This window comes from Mastomys coucha, unplaced genomic scaffold, assembly GCF_008632895.1.
Source record: "Mastomys coucha isolate ucsf_1 unplaced genomic scaffold, UCSF_Mcou_1 pScaffold22, whole genome shotgun sequence".
Classification (NCBI taxonomy): domain Eukaryota; kingdom Metazoa; phylum Chordata; class Mammalia; order Rodentia; family Muridae; genus Mastomys; species Mastomys coucha.
In genome coordinates this window covers 263,972,158-263,980,151 of record NW_022196905.1, presented here as the reverse complement: position 1 = coordinate 263,980,151, position 7,994 = coordinate 263,972,158, and the positions used below count along the sequence as shown (strand labels likewise).

The 7,994-nt window shown below is 50.0% G+C and overlaps 2 long non-coding RNA genes across 2 annotated transcripts in view; one reads left to right on the top strand and one right to left on the bottom strand.

Moving 5' to 3' along the window:
• LOC116068179 overlaps positions 1-3,440 on the bottom strand; it is a 13,131-nt gene extending 9,691 nt beyond the window's left edge. The window contains exons 1-3 of the long non-coding RNA XR_004109479.1: positions 3,196-3,440; positions 2,922-3,014; positions 1,723-1,817 (exon numbers count right to left, since the gene is read on the bottom strand). This is a non-coding gene — a long non-coding RNA (uncharacterized LOC116068179). The remainder of the gene's footprint in view (positions 1-1,722; positions 1,818-2,921; positions 3,015-3,195) is intronic.
• A 156-nt stretch (positions 3,441-3,596) lies between these two features.
• LOC116068171 overlaps positions 3,597-7,994 on the top strand; it is a 16,785-nt gene continuing 12,387 nt past the window's right edge. Inside the window, exons 1-2 of the long non-coding RNA XR_004109477.1 lie at positions 3,597-3,754; positions 7,345-7,391. This is a non-coding gene — a long non-coding RNA (uncharacterized LOC116068171). The remainder of the gene's footprint in view (positions 3,755-7,344; positions 7,392-7,994) is intronic.

The following is a 7,994-nucleotide window of genomic DNA, read 5'->3' as shown; positions in this document are numbered from 1 at the left end:
CTCTCTCTCTCTCTCTCTCTCTCTCTCTCTCTCTCTCTCTCTTTCTCTCTCTCTCTCCACACCTTTCTACAATAAATGCCTTAAAACCATGGACTGCAAAGGAGTAGGTTTCCTCTAAAGAGCCTCGCCTGACTCCTGTGGGAAGCCTCTCTGTATTCTCGGCCATGGTCACTACCAAGCCAAGCCATCCATCTTAACAAGCCAAGGACTCTCCTCCCTGAGGGACCTAGACAGAGCTCTCTCCTCCTGCCCCTTTCCCTTCGGCCCCAGGCCAGAGCCCTCCCACGGGTCCCCACTCCACTCTCAGTTCTTCCTTGGCATTCAGCAGTATCTGCAGTGCCTAAGAGCTAGAACCTGTCGTTCTTGGCCTCTGTGCAAGCCCAGGGACCCCGAGCCAACTCCAGTAGGTCCCCCCCCACCCCCCCAGGACCTCAGTCTGAGCCTTCCTCACCCCTGAGAGCCTGGTCCTGCAGCTTCTCACAGCCTGACGCTGTGGGGTGTGCAGTCTAAGTTCCCGAGGCCTGAGCCCTGGGCCAGATGCGGGACTGCATTTTAACCTTACAGTAAACCAATGGGTTTATTGAACCCACTTACAGGAGAATAGGTAAGCCCCAAACCGCAGCAGTGTAGGAGTCTCCCTTTGGCAGGAGTTGAAACTTCCTCATAGCTGCATATGGGATCTCTCCCCGCTCTTCAATTAACCTTCCTCACTCTGTAACCTCTAGTACCTCCCAAGACCTTGGGCAGCCAGGCCAGAATTATACACAGCTAGGAAGGAACATAGGAGGGACTGGCTGAAATCACAACTAAGGGTCTAATGACTCTCCCCAGCCTCTCCTTCAACAACCAAAATGTTAGCAGGTCAAATCTCGAGGGTCACTTGAGAGTAGTCACAGCTGCTCTGATGTGAAGGTGTTAATGGCCGCCATGATCAGGGGACAACGTTCCACAACCTGCCATCAAATATCCTCAGAAAAATGATGGTGTGTGCCTGTTGTGTGTGCCTGTTATGTGTGCCTGTTCTGTCTGTAGCTCACATGATTGTCATTCAAATCCTAGATGCACTCAGCTATGACACAGGAGACAACAGTGGAAGGCAGCCAGGAGTCTGGAGGGGTAATAGTACCACAGAGGCATGTTGGACACCAGCTTTATGGTACCATGCATTTCACATGTACATAAACCAGACTCTGCCTGTATATTCCATGGGTTTTCCTGAGGCTGGGCTTCAATGGTATACTGGCTGGTTTTGTGTGTCAACTTGACACAAGCTGGAGTTACCCCAAAGAAAGGAGCCTCCCTTGAGGAAATGCCTCCATGAGATCCAGCCATAGGGCATTTTCTCAATTAGTGATCAAGGGGGTGTGGGCCCAGCCCATTGTGGGTGGTGCCATCCTTGGGCAGGTGGTCCTGGGTTCTATAAGAAAGCAAGCTGAGCAAGCCAGGGGAAGCAAGCCAGTAAGGAACATCCCTCCATGGCCTCTGCGTCAGCTCCTGCTTCCTGACCTGCTTGAGTTCCAGTCCTGACTTCCTTTGGTGTTGAACAGCAATGTGGAAGTGTAAGATGAATAAACTCTTTCACTTCTCAACTTGCTTCTTGGTCATGATGCTTTGTGTAAGAACAGAAACCCTTGCTAAGACAAATGGGTAAAGCAAACTAGAACATGCTGATGGTGTAGAGGAAGACCTGTGTAAATATGGCTATATTCTTCAAGACTATACCTGGAGCTTGGGACACAGCTTAAGATGCAAAGTGCTTTACCACACGAGCATGAGGGTCCAAGTTCACACAAACAGCCAGGCATTGTAACATTGTGCTGTGGAGTGGAGACAGGAGGAAAGTTCATGATAAATGAGAAACTCTGCCTCAAAGAAATAAGGTGAAGAGTGATTGAAGAAGACATGAATTGTCAGCCTCTGGCCTTCATATGGACACACACACACTCACACCTCCCACACAAATTATCTCATATACATACACATACAGACTCATACATACACACTCACACCTGTACATACTCACACACATACATACACTCATAATACACACATACATGCACACTCAGATATATATTCTCTCTCACACACACACACACTCATACATACACACACACATACACATTCTTTTACACACACATACAGACACACACACTCACATACATACTCACACATACTCAGACACATACACTCACACTCATACACGTATGCACATGTCCAAGGACAACTTTTACAAAATAAAATTCTATTCTCAGCCTTCTACATTTATCTGCTTCCAGATTCTACTTTTGATATGTGCACAGCACTACCCCTTAAATACCAATAGGATGAGCTCTTGTCTCCTGAGCCTGGGATAATGTACAGGGGTGATTGTTTCTGGCACGCCACAATGAACAACCCATGCTCCCACCAATGGGTAAAGCAAATGGGTAAAGCAAATACTGGCTTCTCATTTCTCTCTCCCCAGGCACCTGGCTGGGAGGGATGGGCAAACTGGAGCCTAGAAGGCTAAGACAGAACCCCTCCCTCAGGGCAGACACGACCTCTGGTGAACTTCTGCTAACTGCTTGCAGAGTTTGATTTGTGGGATTTGTTTTTCCCATTTCTCTTGCCCCACTCCACCCTACCCCACCCCTTCCAAAAAACAGACGGGTACTGGGAGTATACACTGAGTGCTCTCTGTACTTGACACAGGCACCACCAGCTCCTCATTTGTGCAGTGGGGAGTGTCCTTCCAGCCTGGCTCAAGGACACTGTAGACACAGTAGCTACTGTTAACCAGGGCTTCCCTCGGGGGTCAATCTCTACTTCCCGTTCCCGAGTCCAAAACTTAGTTATCAGAGGCTGTGACGTGCCATAGCCCTGTGTTAACCTTAATCTTAAGTGTCAACTTAATTGGATTTGGAATCTCCATGGAAACACACCTTTGTGTGTGTCTTCGAAGCATTCAGTGAAGTTAAACAGAGGAGGAACAACCCACCCTGAATGTGGGAAGCACTGTCCTATGAGCTGGTGTCCTAGACAAAATAAAAAAGAGAAAGCAAGTTGAGTACCAACATATTTTCTCTCACTCATTCCCTCTCCCCTTCTCTTCTCCCTCCTCTTTTCCTCTCTCCCTCTCCCTCCCTCCCTTCTCCCTCTTCCTCCCTCCCTTCTCCCTCTTCCTCCCTCCCCTCTCCCTCTCTCTTTCCACCCCACCTCTGTTTCTCATCCCAGCTCCTGATTATTGTACCACAGGTTTTTTTTTTTTTTTTTTTTTTAATCTGCAAGAGCCTCTGGATTGTGCGTCCCCCTTGCTATACTGGAATCCCCTGATAGACACAGGGGTGTTTCAGGAGAGAGAAAGAGAGAGAGAGAGAGAGAGAGAGAGAGAGAGAGAGAGAGAGAGAGAGAGAGAGAGAGAGACTTTGTAGAGAAAAGATATTTATAACCCAAGAACTCCCTTTTGGGGACCCCTGTGCCCCCAAAAGAACTCTAGACAGCGTGCTCATCTGTTCAGGCGTTTATAATAGAATGTAGCAATTCTGATTAGTTCTAGAATGGTCTGATTGTTCCCAGTGACACGAACATCTTGGTAAATATCATAGCCGGTGTAGAAAGCACAAATGGCACAGTGTGTGTACCCAGGGACTTTGTGAGGTCAGCATAGGTCCCTGTCAATTCAGAGGACCAGGACAAGCCATGTGTTCTGATAAAACATGAGAGCCATGTCAGTGGGACCAGGCTTTCTTCCTCTGGCCTTTCTTCTTTGGAGCAGGTACCTCCCTTTTATGGAGTCTGTTCAGTTCCTTGCCAGTGGGTGGAGATGCCAATCATGCCCCTCCCACCTCTGCCTGCTGGGGAGCAGGGGCCTCCCACAGCATCTGCTAAACAGTTGGCCAAATCTCTCAGCCCCTCCTTCTGCCACGGCTGGCTAGGCCAGGGCTCTGCCCCGACTGAGTGCCTATAATGTGTGTGCTGACTTGCAGGGGCAAGCTCTAGGAGACCAATGGGAACTAGCCAAAAAGGGGGGTAAAAGAGGACTGTCTGCCATGGAGCAGAAACTGGGGGTTGTGAAATACAGAGGGGACAGGAGGGCTGGGAGAAGTGTATGCCAAGGATCTTTGGTCATAACTGTGCCAACTGTGTGGGAGGAGAGAGAGCAGGCTGGAGTTGGGGGAGGAGCTGCCCGAAGAGAGACCGTGTTAGTGATGATAGGAGGTAATACACACAAATGGCACAGTGCTATTAGAAAGTCATACCCCACTTCACCCTAAACCCACCAGGGCAAACAGAACCCTCATGAGATTCCTTACAGAGAGCAACAGAAAGGAAAATGGAAGTCAAAGCCATGTCCCCCAGTGGGCACTGAGGATGCCCAGGAAGTCATGGTGCATTTCAGAGACAGTCAGAAAACTAGGGCACCCAGCAGAGACATGGAGAAGAAAGGCCAAGGAAGGGGTGGGCAGCCTGTCAGCTTATGCGCTCCTTGGGGCCACCTCCTAAGTCCTAGGCAAATGGAAACAGTGTCTGAGAAGAACTTGAAGGCAAGTCATGGTACTCAGGGGGGCTTCCCAACTCTGAGGATGGAGCTGTACCCACGGCATACATGAAGGTGTGGGCCTCAGAGGACATGTGTTCTTCATGTCCATGACCACAGTGGTAACTCTGGAGCCAAGAGCCTAGTATCGACTCATTGTACCACACAAAGCCAGTAAGGTCAAACCAAGAGATCTCTATCCAGGGTTCTGACATTTACGACCATCTCTCTGCCCACCCAAGATTAGGTCTAGGAGCTGTGCAGGTTCACAAGGCTACTGGGCATGTCCCCTGCCACCAGCTGCCAGACATAAGCAGGCCTGCCGTCTGTTTCCAACAAGAACAGCCTGGCTTTCTTTGCATGATGCCTGATTGGGCAGAGGGCAGGGTTTCAATGTCCTTCTGCTGGGCACGGCAAACACATTGGAAGCAAAGTCCTTCTCTGGTTCATCTTGGCTCAAGATCAAAGACACATTCATCTTTCCACCTCACCCTCCAAGGCCTGAGGTCCAAGGCTGTTGCTCATCCTTCCTTGGGTGGTTGGAGTCCTGAGCAGCTAACAACAAGCCCTAATGGGCAAACATGTCTGTGGCACCAGGTAAGTAGTGAGTGCCAGAGGGGAGGGCTGCTGTCAAAGGCTCTCCCCAGAACTTCGCAAGGCAAAGAAGATGGGTCTATCATACCTCAGGCAGATGTCAGGGACATGAGAGGCCTACCTGGTCTCCGTGCCGGGTCTTCATGCCTGATGTCCATGTCAGGTCTGCAGGCCTGGTCTGTGTGCCTGGTCTGCATGCCTGGTCTGTGTGCCTGGTCTTCATATCTGGTCTGCATGCCTGGTCTGTGTGCTTGGTCTCCATGCGTGGTCTCCAGACCAGGTCAGTCTTTACTTTGTTTGACTTGGGTTGAGATTTCTGTTGCAAGGTCTTGAAGAGCTCATGACAAATCTTCCCACTGGCCCCCAAAGCTCTGTAAGGTTAGCCTCCTTATCCTCTCCCAATAGCCCAGGTGACAACATTTTTTTTTTTTTGAGCCTCGTGAACCTCAGCAGGCACACACGCAAATATGTCAGGCTTCGTACATCATTTGCATCTCAATGTCCCAAAGCTACAATCATCCAGCCTTGTGTGAAAGAAAATAAAAATTTACAGAAATCTGGGCTCATTCTAAACCCTGATGAATTACACCTAACTACAGAAGCTTCCTGATGAGCCTTTAGAGAAAACCTGCTGGAATCCATTTACCTCTGAGAAGATGCCAGAGGAAAGCAACGAAATACTGACATTCTCTTTAGCCATAGTTTAGAAATTTACGAGAGGTGTCCCTCATGCAAAGCAATGTGTCTTTGCTCTGCTTTAGTTGATTTTTATCTTTGCTGTGTTCACCCACCCTTTGGGTGTCCTCTGTGTGGGATGTAGGTTTGGAACATTCTAGAGAATTTGGTGAGTGAACACCAGGTCCATTCCTGGAGATCCATTCTGCTTCTGAAGACACTGCAACTCATCTTAGAGGCAAGTCTCTTCCCTGAGACTGAACTACACTGGAGGAGCTGGGCACTGGGTCTCCAACCTCAGATGCCTTAGCTCCTGCCATCTGGAGTGGCCCCTGCAAACTTCCATGCCATTCCCCACCTCCTTAAGCACCAACTGCAGCTGTGTGATAGTTAGAAAAAACAGCTGGGCACTGCTATGAGATGGGAGGGCAGTGTGGTGGGAGAGTGGGAACACTGTGATGGACAGTGGGACAGAGTGATGGACAGAGGGACAGAGTGATGGACAGAGGGACAGTGTGATGGACAGTGGGGCAGTGTGATGGACAGTGGGACAGTGTGATGGACAGTGGGGCAGTGTGATTGACAGTGGGAACACTGTGATGGACAGTGGGACAGTGTGATGGACAGTGGGAAAGTGTGATGGACAGTGGGACAGTGTGATGGACAGTGGGACAGTGTGATGGACAGAGGGATAGTGTGATGGACAGTGGGGCAGTGTGATGGACAGTGGGACAGTGTGATGGACAGTGGGACTGTGTGATGGACAGTGGGGCAGTATGATGGACAGTGTGATGGACAGTGTGATGGACAGAGGGATAGTGTGATGGACAGTGGGACAGAGTGATGGACAGAGGGACAGTGTGATGGACAGTGGGGCAGTGTGATGGACAGTGGGACAGAGTGATAGACAGAGGGACAGAGTGATGGACAGAGGGATAGTGTGATGGACAGTGGGGCAGTGTGATGGACAGTGGGACAGTGTGACGGACAGTGGGACAGTGTGACGGACAGTGGGGCAGTGTGATGGACAGTGGGACAGAGTGATGGACAGTGGGAACAGTAACCTGTCATAGTTGAGGTTTATTGCTGTGATAAAACACAGCAACTGAAAGCAACTTGTGGAGGAAAGGGTTATTTCAGCTTACACTTGAGGAGTAACTGTGGATCACTGAGGGAAGACAGGGTAGGAACTCAAACATGGCAGGAACCTGGAGTCAGGAACTGAAGCAGAGGCCATGAAGGGTTGCTGCTTACTGGCTTGCTCCTCATGGCCTGCTCAGCCCAGGGTGGCCCTGCCCCCAGTAAGCATTCATCAAGAAAATTTACCCCAGGCTTTTCCATAGGCCAATCAGGTGGGGGCATTTTTCTCACCTGAGTTTCTCTATTCCCAAATGGCTCTAGCTTGAATGAAACTGACACAAAACTAGGCAGCACACAAGCCCAAAGCATTTTCAGCAAGCTCCAAAGGCAGGGTGACACTGCGAACCGGATGAGCTGACCCTCAGCCCTGTTTGCTGAGGAGGGACCTAAAGAGTCACAGTTGGTGCCTTTGTTTACAGAAACCCAGTCAAGCCCTGAGCTGGTGCTGCTCATCAAACAACTGCAGGTAAACAAACCCTGGCTCCCTTGCTTAGCCCACCTCCCACCTACTTGCTCTGTCAACAGAGATTTCACAATCAGATTCTGCTGTGTAGTGAAGGACACGTGGAGGATGTCACAGAGGCAGAAGAGCTTGACAGAGAATGAGCTCCTGACACAACAGGAGAGAGAGTGTAGGACCAGGCAAGCTCTTTTACAGGAGCTCCTCCGGTGACCCACTCTTGAAGAGCCAGTGACTTCTCACGTGGTCACGCTGGGGCTTAACTTCCCTTGCTTGAGCCCCTAGGGAGAGCTCAGCCCATATCCTAATCCTCCACCCACACTGCCGCCTTCCTGTAAGTAACCAAATGGGACCTGGGTGGAGTCATCTTTGGTCTCCTAGTGCCTCTCTGTACCAGGTACAGGGCTCCGCAGAAACCCTCTCACTGTAGCTGAGGTAGTAACTCAACTAATGGAGTATTCTGTTACCACCTGCTTGGGGGTCTCCTGGGGGTTCCTAAAAGAGCAGATTCTGGTTTCCAATATTAGATTTTGCTAAATGTAGCTTTCTGAGACTGTCTCTCACAGCGCTCTGCAGGGGAGACAGCCTACCTCACCTTACCCCACCCTC